Source organism: Schistocerca gregaria, chromosome 4 (genome assembly GCF_023897955.1).
Source record: "Schistocerca gregaria isolate iqSchGreg1 chromosome 4, iqSchGreg1.2, whole genome shotgun sequence".
In the NCBI taxonomy this organism is placed as follows: domain Eukaryota; kingdom Metazoa; phylum Arthropoda; class Insecta; order Orthoptera; family Acrididae; genus Schistocerca; species Schistocerca gregaria.
The window spans coordinates 197685669-197695794 of NC_064923.1; positions in this window are offsets into that span (position 1 = coordinate 197685669).

Sequence of the window (10126 nt, forward strand, 5' to 3'; positions counted from 1 at the left end):
CGTCCCTGTGCGAGCGAGAACGCAGTGCTACACTTTTGGCGGCAAAATTTGCTCGACTTGGAGTCCGCCATGACCATATAACAGCACGTTTGGACCGTACTAGAACGCTCGCTAATTGACTCGCTCTCGTGCGTGCGTAATAACTGTACAATCGCTGCGCTGCCGCCCCGCTTACGTCACACACACTCCATACACGCGATGGACATAGTCTTCTGTAAATACCTAAGTACTTAATTCCATTTCGTTTTTAATCATATTAATTAATTCAATTTACAATTTCATATACGTATGCAAAGGTGTTCAACTACGTAATTTCAACTACTTTTCGAGGACTAGAGAGCCACCTCTCCCTATGAACCAGCGCCAAGTTTGAATTCTGACAGTAAACAAAGCTCACTTCTGCTTTCTCTACCAACCTAACAAAATTGTTTGAAAGAAAGGGCACTTGTACACACCTCAGCTGCTCAAATGCCAGTTCCTCCTAAGAACCAGCGCCAAGTTTGAAATCTGCCAGTAAACAAAGCTCACTTGCGCTCCCACTACCAACCTAAGAAAATTGTTGCAAACGAAGCTCATCACCACTAAACTAAGCCACCAGCACTCAACCTCTTCTTACAGATTTCGGGTAAAAGGACTCACCCTGCACTAGGCACATGGATGGAGGAACCTATTTACTTTATTTAGGAATGGAGTATATGTATCACACCGACATGCTCCACACCATACAGACCTGCAAAACACTCCTACATAACTCATTTATAATGCTCTAGACACACGCTTGCTAATTGTAAACAGTTAAAAATAACTCAAAGCACATCCTACAGACATGTGAACCGCTCGTAAATAATACAAAACATTTACGTCCAAATAGCCAAACAACTGCTAATTTTCGGAAATAATTTCAGGAGCAACGAGTGTACTTTATTTATTGGAGGCCTATATTTTTGAAACTTTTGCTTCTCATAGGTTTCGATATTAAAGGGTGACCTAAGGCATGTTCTGAACTCCAGTAGTGCACTACACTTGGCAACACAACCATACCCAACAAGATATTCATTCCAATCCAGACCTGTAACTCCTATAAAGATAAATTTGTCCAATTATTTGTCAACTCACTCACAGTCTGACCAGATTGCCGTTATTGCGCAAAAACCGCTCAGATTGCGCTGTGCTGCTCGGGGAAGTAAGGAAGAACTGCACTCTATTTATTTCAAGCCCTTTTATTTAGTCGTGGAGTCTATTTGTCACAAGACACCTGCACAGATCCGACTGTGGTCATCTGACACAGGCCACAAATACGTAAACAAATCCTAATTTTACCACACAATAGCAAACAGCTCTTAAATAATGCAGTACACAATATCCGCAGACGAGCTCTGTACTCTTAAACTATCTAAATAAAGCACAGCACAGTGCACAGACATGCACGCAAAATAGTGCAACAGACGCGCCCATACACACCCAGCTGCCAAACCGACCAAATGTCTCTGTTCGGTCCCCCTCGCCCCCCCCCCCCCCAAACATGACCACAACACAGTCGCATTCGCGCCTAACACCGGGGAAATTGATATCGCCTATGCACCTTAGATTACGGTGCGAGGCATGCGGTAGAGAGGGTTCCAGAGCCTCCACCCAAGTTGCTTCCGCGCTCGCTCGTGATGGCCGACCAGAAAGGGCAATTCACGCGCCATAATCATTGGAAAACCGTACTTCTATTTATTATTATTATCATTTACTATTATTTATTAGCATATATTATGATTTATTATTATGTATTCAAGATGGTCGATTTTTGGGGCAAGAAAGTCAATTCCCTTACATCCATAACAAAAAATCTCTCACAAATTCAAATTAAAACACGATAATCTGCCACACTTACGAAAAAAAGCGATCAATTGGGGCCATGTGCACTAACCTAAGTCCACCTCATCCTACGAAGTTTGAATTTTTCGCCCTCACTTATTTTTTCATAAGCTATGAAAATCGCGTCAAATAGTAATAAAGTGCACTTTTACTAACGTAAGTCATCTCCTGTGAATTCGTGGGAAAAGGACTGAAGCCTGTATTTCAAATAGTACCGTCATCACTAGTTCTCCAATAGAGTTAGTACACATCGTAGATCGCAGTCCAACCGCCACGGGGCCCCCAGTCCAACTGAATTAGTTCATACGGTCGCCACCTACCCGCGCGCCACCGGCCAGCCAGCGGTCGCCTCACGTGATGGCCATCAGCTGCGTCCGCGCGCGCTGCCCGTCCAGCGGCCCGCCCATTCACAGCCTACTGCCGCCGACTCGCGTCACAGGCCTGCGCTGTTCCTGCGATGTAAACATGTTTTCGTGGACAGTGGAGTCCACCTCCACCGAATGGTTGGCGCCAAAGCTGTTCGCTGCACAGGTTGAAACCTGCCGATTTCGTAACGGTCGGTCGGTTGGTCCAGCAGCTGGTTGACAAAGAATGCCCTGCCGCACGACATGTCCAGACTCATAGACTACAAGAACACACCAAAATTTTTCGAAGTACAGTATCCTGTAAACCACTGACTAACTAGAAACAAACAGACCAAAAAAATTATATTCGCACTCTCGAATACCGAAGTCGTTGATGTCATTATACTTACAGTTAAATGTTACGATCGAGGGCTCAATTGATTGTCATTCGACAAAGAGCTAAGTATGGGAAATACACTCTCTTGACCCCTATTACTCTGGAAATATCTCTACCGTTCTTACCACTTCCTCTCTACTCATCATATAACATAAACAATATTAACTTTACAATGCAATATATTCAAACGCTACACAATATAAACCACATTAACTTTACAATACAGTATATACACATTGACACAAAACAGTGCACTTATCCAGTGTATCTCCACAGCATATTCCTATTCCTATTCCTACAGCGTTTATATACCCCATTGCCCTCCAATCCTAGGAAAGCACCGTCAACCTGCTCTTTCTCTCTACCCACCCGACACTCGTACCTAATCTTCCCTCTTACATCAGCAGACCTAAGTCACCCTCAGAACTCTTTTTGCAAATTCAGTATCGTCCCCCTCCCCCTCCCCCCCCTCAGCACAAATGCTTTACTGTCTCTCCTTCCTTGCCTGTTCGCTTTTCTACAAACAACCTCAGACTCATAGACTGCAAGAACACATGTACTTTCTCCACAATACTACACGATTTTAGCTGTACTTCTCAATATCATGCACTAGGCTACACCCTACCGATCACTAGTTCATTATAATTTCCAAGATATAGACTTAAAATTAATTCTATACAAACACCGAACTTCATCTATGTGCAGCATGCTGTAAACCACTGCCTAACTAGAAACAAACATACGCAAAATGATGTTTCCACTCTCGAATACCGGTATCAGTCATGTAACATATTCGAGATCGTGGCTATAATTTACACGTCAACTAAGTTCTGTCCCAGGTCCAGATAACAGACAAACGTGTATCCAACAGACCACAATCGATCTTCACTCAACTAAATAAAGGAAGCAAATGTGCAGCAGTAGTCAACCAAACAATCTACATCCCATCGAATACCACTCCAACCCAAATCAGTCATCATCTCAGATTCTGACTTGATCACCAAAGCCGCCCAACACATACTATTACTTCGCTATTCGGTAGTCCAGAGGACATCAACATTAAATCTTACAGCAACAGCTGTGTGTCAATCGATCATCCCGTACACACTCTGTTATCCTTTAACACAGAGGTGAGTAAGTTTAGACGTGAATGATGCTCTGTCATCCTCAAAAGCGCCAAATACAGTATTCAACTCGCGTGTATCACTGCTACCTTAGTAGACATACACTATAAAACGAACTCAAAGAGAAAAAAATTACCTTCCTGATTCTGCTCGCTTCGATGTCGTCGTTTTCCTACGTCCCTCCTGTTGCCGCATACTTGACTCCATGTGCAAATTGCTCCCTGTGAACCAGAAAATAAGCAAGCACGTCCTGATTTTCACCGCATCTCGGTCTATATTGGGTTAGTTTATACGTATGTGCTAATCAGTTTCTTTCCATTTTACATCAGATCGATCCATGCAACCGCGACATAACATATCGTTCTGTGTTCTAAAATTGCCTGCAAATGTAACCCATGCCTGTCCAGTCACCTCCACATTCGGAGAGCGCTTGCTCTGTTTTCTGATTGTCTGCGTACATGCATGCCTCGCGGAAGTCTCCCAGGATCGGCGGTATACTACGGTTAACGTTCGAATGTGGATCCGCCGTGAGTTATATCAGGAGTGATGTTGAGATGCAGATCCACAATACGCGGTGGACCCAGTCCCATCGGCTGGTGGAAAAACTTCGAGCATAGAATACTTGTCCGGATGTAACGCGTGCTTGGTCCACCAGTGAACCCTATCGCAGATGCTGCGTGTGGTGGATCCGCCCCCGTACACAGCTCTGTACATATAGTACGCAGCAGATCCACACTCGAATGCTAACTCGGGTGTTGTATGATGTGGATCTGCATTCGGATACAGCTTCGTAACTTGCGTGAGACGGATCCACCTTCAAACACTACCCAGTGTTTTTTGCATAGTATGACGATCGTTTTAGACTGTGAGGGGAGGGCAGCACTGGGATGTGTGTGGATAATGTGTGTGTGTGTGTGTGTGTGTGTGTGTGTGTGTGTGAACTCGATCTCGGCTATTCTGACAACAGACGTGAAGGTGGAGATGTGTTTCAAATAGGCCAGCAACCAATGGAATGCGGTCTTAACATGTGTGTTGGACTGCACTGAGTTAGGACGGTGACAGACGACGCGCGCGGCCTGGCTTGGATAGTCATGTTCGGCGTCTAGGTGATATGAATTTCTCAGGTGTTAGGTGTGAATGTGGCTGTCATCAAGCCATCTTTGAGGGTTCGAACAGAGACCTTTGTGCGAATTATGAGCTGTCGGACGTGTGACTTAGTGTGGGACAGGTTCAATGCACACGTCTGTTGAGTTATTTTGCTATGCGTTATTTGGGCAGATTGCGAGTACTGACGATGTTTACAGTTATGTGTACTGCATTATTTAGGAGCAGTTTGATATTGTGCACTGAAATTAGGTGTTGTTTGCGTGTCTGCCGACTGTGCAACGTGACACCAGATTCGTCAGGACGAGTGTTTTTTGTTTGAGAGTGATAGATATACTCGATATCTAAATAAAATGTAGGTTAAGTATTTGTGGGACGATATAGAATATGAGAGAGTTGGTTATTATTTTTTCTACTTGGAGGTCTTGTTAGATCGAATTGCTGAGGCAAGTAGCTACGAGCGTGAGACATGTGATTGCAGCATATCCCCGTCTCTCAGCGGTTAACTACAGGTGGGGCGAGCGATGTTCTCGGCTTAGGTACTGGGGGGTGTGCTCTGGCCATGTCCTAGATCTTGTGGATTGAACAACAGTATTCAGGTCATAGTTTAGCTAGAATATTTACAGAGGAGTATGTCCGACGTAAGTATAAAGGTCCAGGTTGTGACGTGGGCGGTCTCGCGCTCGTGGTGTGTGATAGAGGCAAAGCGGACGATTTTGAATCATCACAGGTAACTTAGGTTAGTGGCTTCGTTCGCCACAATTTTCTTGTGTTGGTAGCAAAACACGAACTGACCATCAGAATTCAAACTTGGCTTATTTGTGTAGAAAAAATGTGATGTACGTTAATGTAGGTTGGTGCACGTTAGTAAACGGCAGTACACTTTAGTACATGTTAGCCGACGAACATGGGTCGATAAGGGGCCGTGGTGGTCGGTAGGGACTTTAACTATTTCATTCCGAGTCCAGGTGGGCGTGGTACTGGTGGAAAATTGATTCTAGGTCTAGGTGGACGTGGCAGTTTTCCGCATTAATTGATCAATTTAATTAAGTAGTTGCCCGCATATCTTGGTCGTGCGGTAGCGTTCACGCTTCCCACGCCCGGGTTCCCGGGTTCGATTCCCAGCGGGGTCAGGAATTTTCTCTGCCTCGTGATGGCTGGGTGTTGTGTGATGTCCTTAGGTTAGTTAGGTTTAAGTAGTTCTAAGTTCTAGGGGACTGATGAACACAGTAGTTAAGTCCCATAGTGCTCAGAGCCATTTGAACCATTTTTTAATTAAGTAGTCATGGGAACTTTGTTTCATTCACTCGAGGAGGTACTAAGCTCGGCGTGCGCGAAGGCTCACATGTACGGGCGTGTGTTCTCGTGACGATCTTCGATTAGGTAAGTGCAGAATGTGGATTGAATAATGAGAGCCGGTTGATCAGTTAACTCAGTATGGGAGGTCGTGGCGAGCACATGTGCTGGACCACCTGTGTGACGTCAAGGCGGGTTCCACTCTCGAGCAAACTTTGGCGTCAATCGTGCGGCAGGGCATTCTTTGTCAACCAGGTGCTGGATCAACCGACCGACCGTTACGAAATCGGCAGGTTTCAACCTGTGCAGCGAACAGCTTTGCGCCAACCATTCGGGGGGGGGGGGGGGGGGGGGGGGGGGTGGACTCCACTGTCCACGAAAACATGTTTACATCGCAGGAACAGTGCAGGCCTGTGACGCGAGTCGGCGACAGTAGGCTGTAAAATGGGCGGGCCGCTGGACGGGCAGCGGGCGCGGACGCAGCTGACGGCCATCACGTGAGGCGACCGCAGGCTGGCCGGTGGCGCGCGGGTCGGTGGCGACCGTATGAACTAATTCAGTTGGACTGGGGACCTCGTGGCGGTTGGACTGCGATCTACGATGTGTACTAACAAGTGATGACGGTACTGTTTGAAGTAAAGGCTTCAGTCCTTTTCTCACGAATTCACAGGAGGTGACTTACGTTAGTAAAAGTGCACTTTATTACTATTTGACGCGATTTTCATAGCTTAGGAGTGAAAAAATAAGTGAGAGCGAAAAATTCAAACTTCGTAGGATGAGGTGGACTTAGGTTAGTGCACATGGCCCCAATTGATCGCTTTTTTTTCGTAAGTGTGGCAGATTGTCGTGTTTTAATTTGAATATGTGAGAGATTTTTTGTTATGGATGTAAGGGAATTGACTTTCTTGCCGCAGAGCTCGTCTGCGGATATTGTGTACTGCATTATTTAAGAGCTGTTTGCTATTGTGTGGTAAAATTAGGATTTGTTTACGTATTTGTGGCCTGTGTCAGATGACCACAGTCGGATCTGTGCGGGTGTTTTGTGACAAATAGACTCCACGACTAAATAAAAGGGCTTGAAATAAATAGAGTGCAGTTCTTCCTTACTTCCCCGAACAGCACAGCGCAATCTGAGCGGTTTTTGCGCAATAACGGCAATCTGGTCAGACTGTGAGTGAGTTGACAAATAATTGGACAAATTTATCTTTATAGGAGTTACAGGTCTGGATTGGAATGAATATCTTGGTGGGTATGGTTGTGTTGCCAAGTGTAGTGCACTACTGGAGTTCAGAACATGCCTTAGGTCACCCTTTAATATCGAAACCTATGAGAAGCAAAAGTTTCAAAAATATAGGCCTCCAATAAATAAAGTACACTCGTTGCTCCTGAAATTATTTCCGAAAATTAGCAGTTGTTTGGCTATTTGGACGTAAATGTTTTGTATTATTTACGAGCGGTTCACATGTCTGTAGGATGTGCTTTGAGTTATTTTTAACTGTTTACAATTAGCAAGCGTGTGTCTAGAGCATTATAAATGAGTTATGTAGGAGTGTTTTGCAGGTCTGTATGGTGTGGAGCATGTCGGTGTGATACATATACTCCATTCCTAAATAAAGTAAACAGGTTCCTCCATCCATGGGCCTAGTGCAGGGTGAGTTCTTTTACCCGAAATCTGTAAGAAGAGGTTGAGAGCTGGTGGCTTAGTTTAGTGGTGATGAGCTTCGTTTGCAACAATTTTCTTAGGTTGGTGGCGGCAGCGCAAGTGAGCTTTGTTTACTGGCAGATTTCAAACTTGGCGCTGGTTCTTAGGAGGAACTGGCATTTGAGCAGCTGAGGTGTGTACAAGTGCCCTTTCTTTCAAACAATTTTGTTAGGTTGGTAGAGAAAGCAGAAGTGAGCTTTGTTTACTGTCAGAATTCAAACTTGGCGCTGGTTCATAGGGAGAGGTGGCTCTCTAGTCCTCGAAAAGTAGTTGAAATTACGTAGTTGAACACCTTTGCATACGTATATGAAATTGTAAATTGAATTAATTAATATGATTAAAAACGAAATGGAATTAAGTACTTAGGTATTTACAGAAGACTATGTCCATCGCGTGTATGGAGTGTGTGTGACGTAAGCGGGGCGGCAGCGCAGCGATTGTACAGTTATTACGCACGCGCGAGAGCGAGTCAATTAGCGAGCGTTCTAGTACGGTCCAAACGTGCTGTTATATAGTCATGGCGGATTCCACTGTCGAGCAAGTTTTGCCGCCAAAAGTGTAGCACTGCGTTCTCGCTCACATAGGGACGGGTGGTGGACAGTGAGCGGTCGGTATCGACAGGTTTGAATGCTCCCTGGAAAACAACTTTGATGTCAAAAGTGTGGCAGGGAACAGCCGACCGTTGTGTGATTCAGCTCCGAGGCAAACAACTTTGGCGGGAAACGTGTGGAGGCGACGAATACACGTGGTGAGCGGACAAGGGACCGCTGTGACGTCAAACTCAGCAAGTCCCAGAGTGTCCAGCGAAAACATGTTTACTACGTGGGAACGATCGCTGGGCTCGCCCCCAGCGCGAGTGGCCGGCGGCCTCACGTGTCAGGCGTCGGCAGTGACTCCGTGCGCTGGCCAGGGGGTGGCGAGGATTTGAACTAATTCAGTTGGAGAACGGATGTCTTGGTGATTGCACTGCAATATCAAAGATGTGTGTGCTGACTGTGTTGGAGAACAAGTGATGACTGTGCTGCTTGAAATAAAGTCTTCAGTCCCTTGCCCCCTGCAAAATCAAAGGACGTGACTTACGTTACTATAAGTGCAGTTTATTATTTGACGCGATTATGATAGGCCACCAGTGAAAAATGATAAGTGACGAAGAAAGCTCATACGTGTGATCAATTATGGTGTTGGGATTTGAACTTGTGATAGATTTTTGTTATGGATGTAAGGAAAGTGGCTTTCTCACCAAGAAAATCGGACATCTTGAATAAATAATAAATAATAATAATAAATAGAAGTACATTTTTCGGGACAATATCGTGTTGGAATTGGAATTTGGCGCAATTTTGTAGTGGTGGGTGGCCTATCATAATAAATAATAATAATTAATGATAATCAATGATAATAAATGACAATGAATGATAATGAATGTTAATAAATGATAATCAATAATAATAAAGACAAGTACAGTCTTTGGATGCATTATCCTGTTGGAATTCAATCTTGCCACCATTTTTTTCTTCTAGAGGCTTAGGTTAGTGGACGTAGCACAACTGGTCTATTCTCCCGCCAAAAGCAACCATCTTGGATGACGTCATGCGCTGTTGCCAAGTCTACATGCCGCCATCTTGGATGATGTCATCGCTGCCGACGTGAAAAATTTAGCAATTATCGAGGGTGGGATGGCACGAAGATTGTCCTACTACTCCTGTCCAGCGCTCTCATGCATCTTTTTCCTAATACAGTAAAGGTGAAATATTCACAGTGTCAGAAAATATATGCATACCCTACACATTTAGTCTACGTACTACGTTCTTTACAGATCGCTAACGAACGATGTAGTAAGAGAAATAGTTTACATTCGGCCTTAAAATTAACCATTCTACAACGCAACTGGGTACTCCTGGATGAAAATGAAGAGTAATATTGAAACTTACTGGCAGATTAAAGCTGTTTGCCGGACCGAGACTCGAACTCGGGACGTTTTGCCTTTCACGGAGAAGTACTCTACCAAGCATTTGCTTCAGTCCGGAACCACGCGGCTGCTACGGTCGCAGGTTCGAATCGTGCCTTGGGCATGGGTGTGTTTGGTGTCCTTTGGTTAGTTCGGTTTATGTAGTTCTAAGTCTAGGGCAGTGATGACCTCAGATGTTAAGTCCCATAGTGCTTAGAGCCATTTGAACCAAGCATTTGCTTGCGAAATGTGAAAGGTACCGAGTTAGAGTCTCGATCTGGTACACAGTTTTCATCTGCGACGAAGTTTCGTATCACCGCACACTCCACTGTAGAGTGAAACATTTCA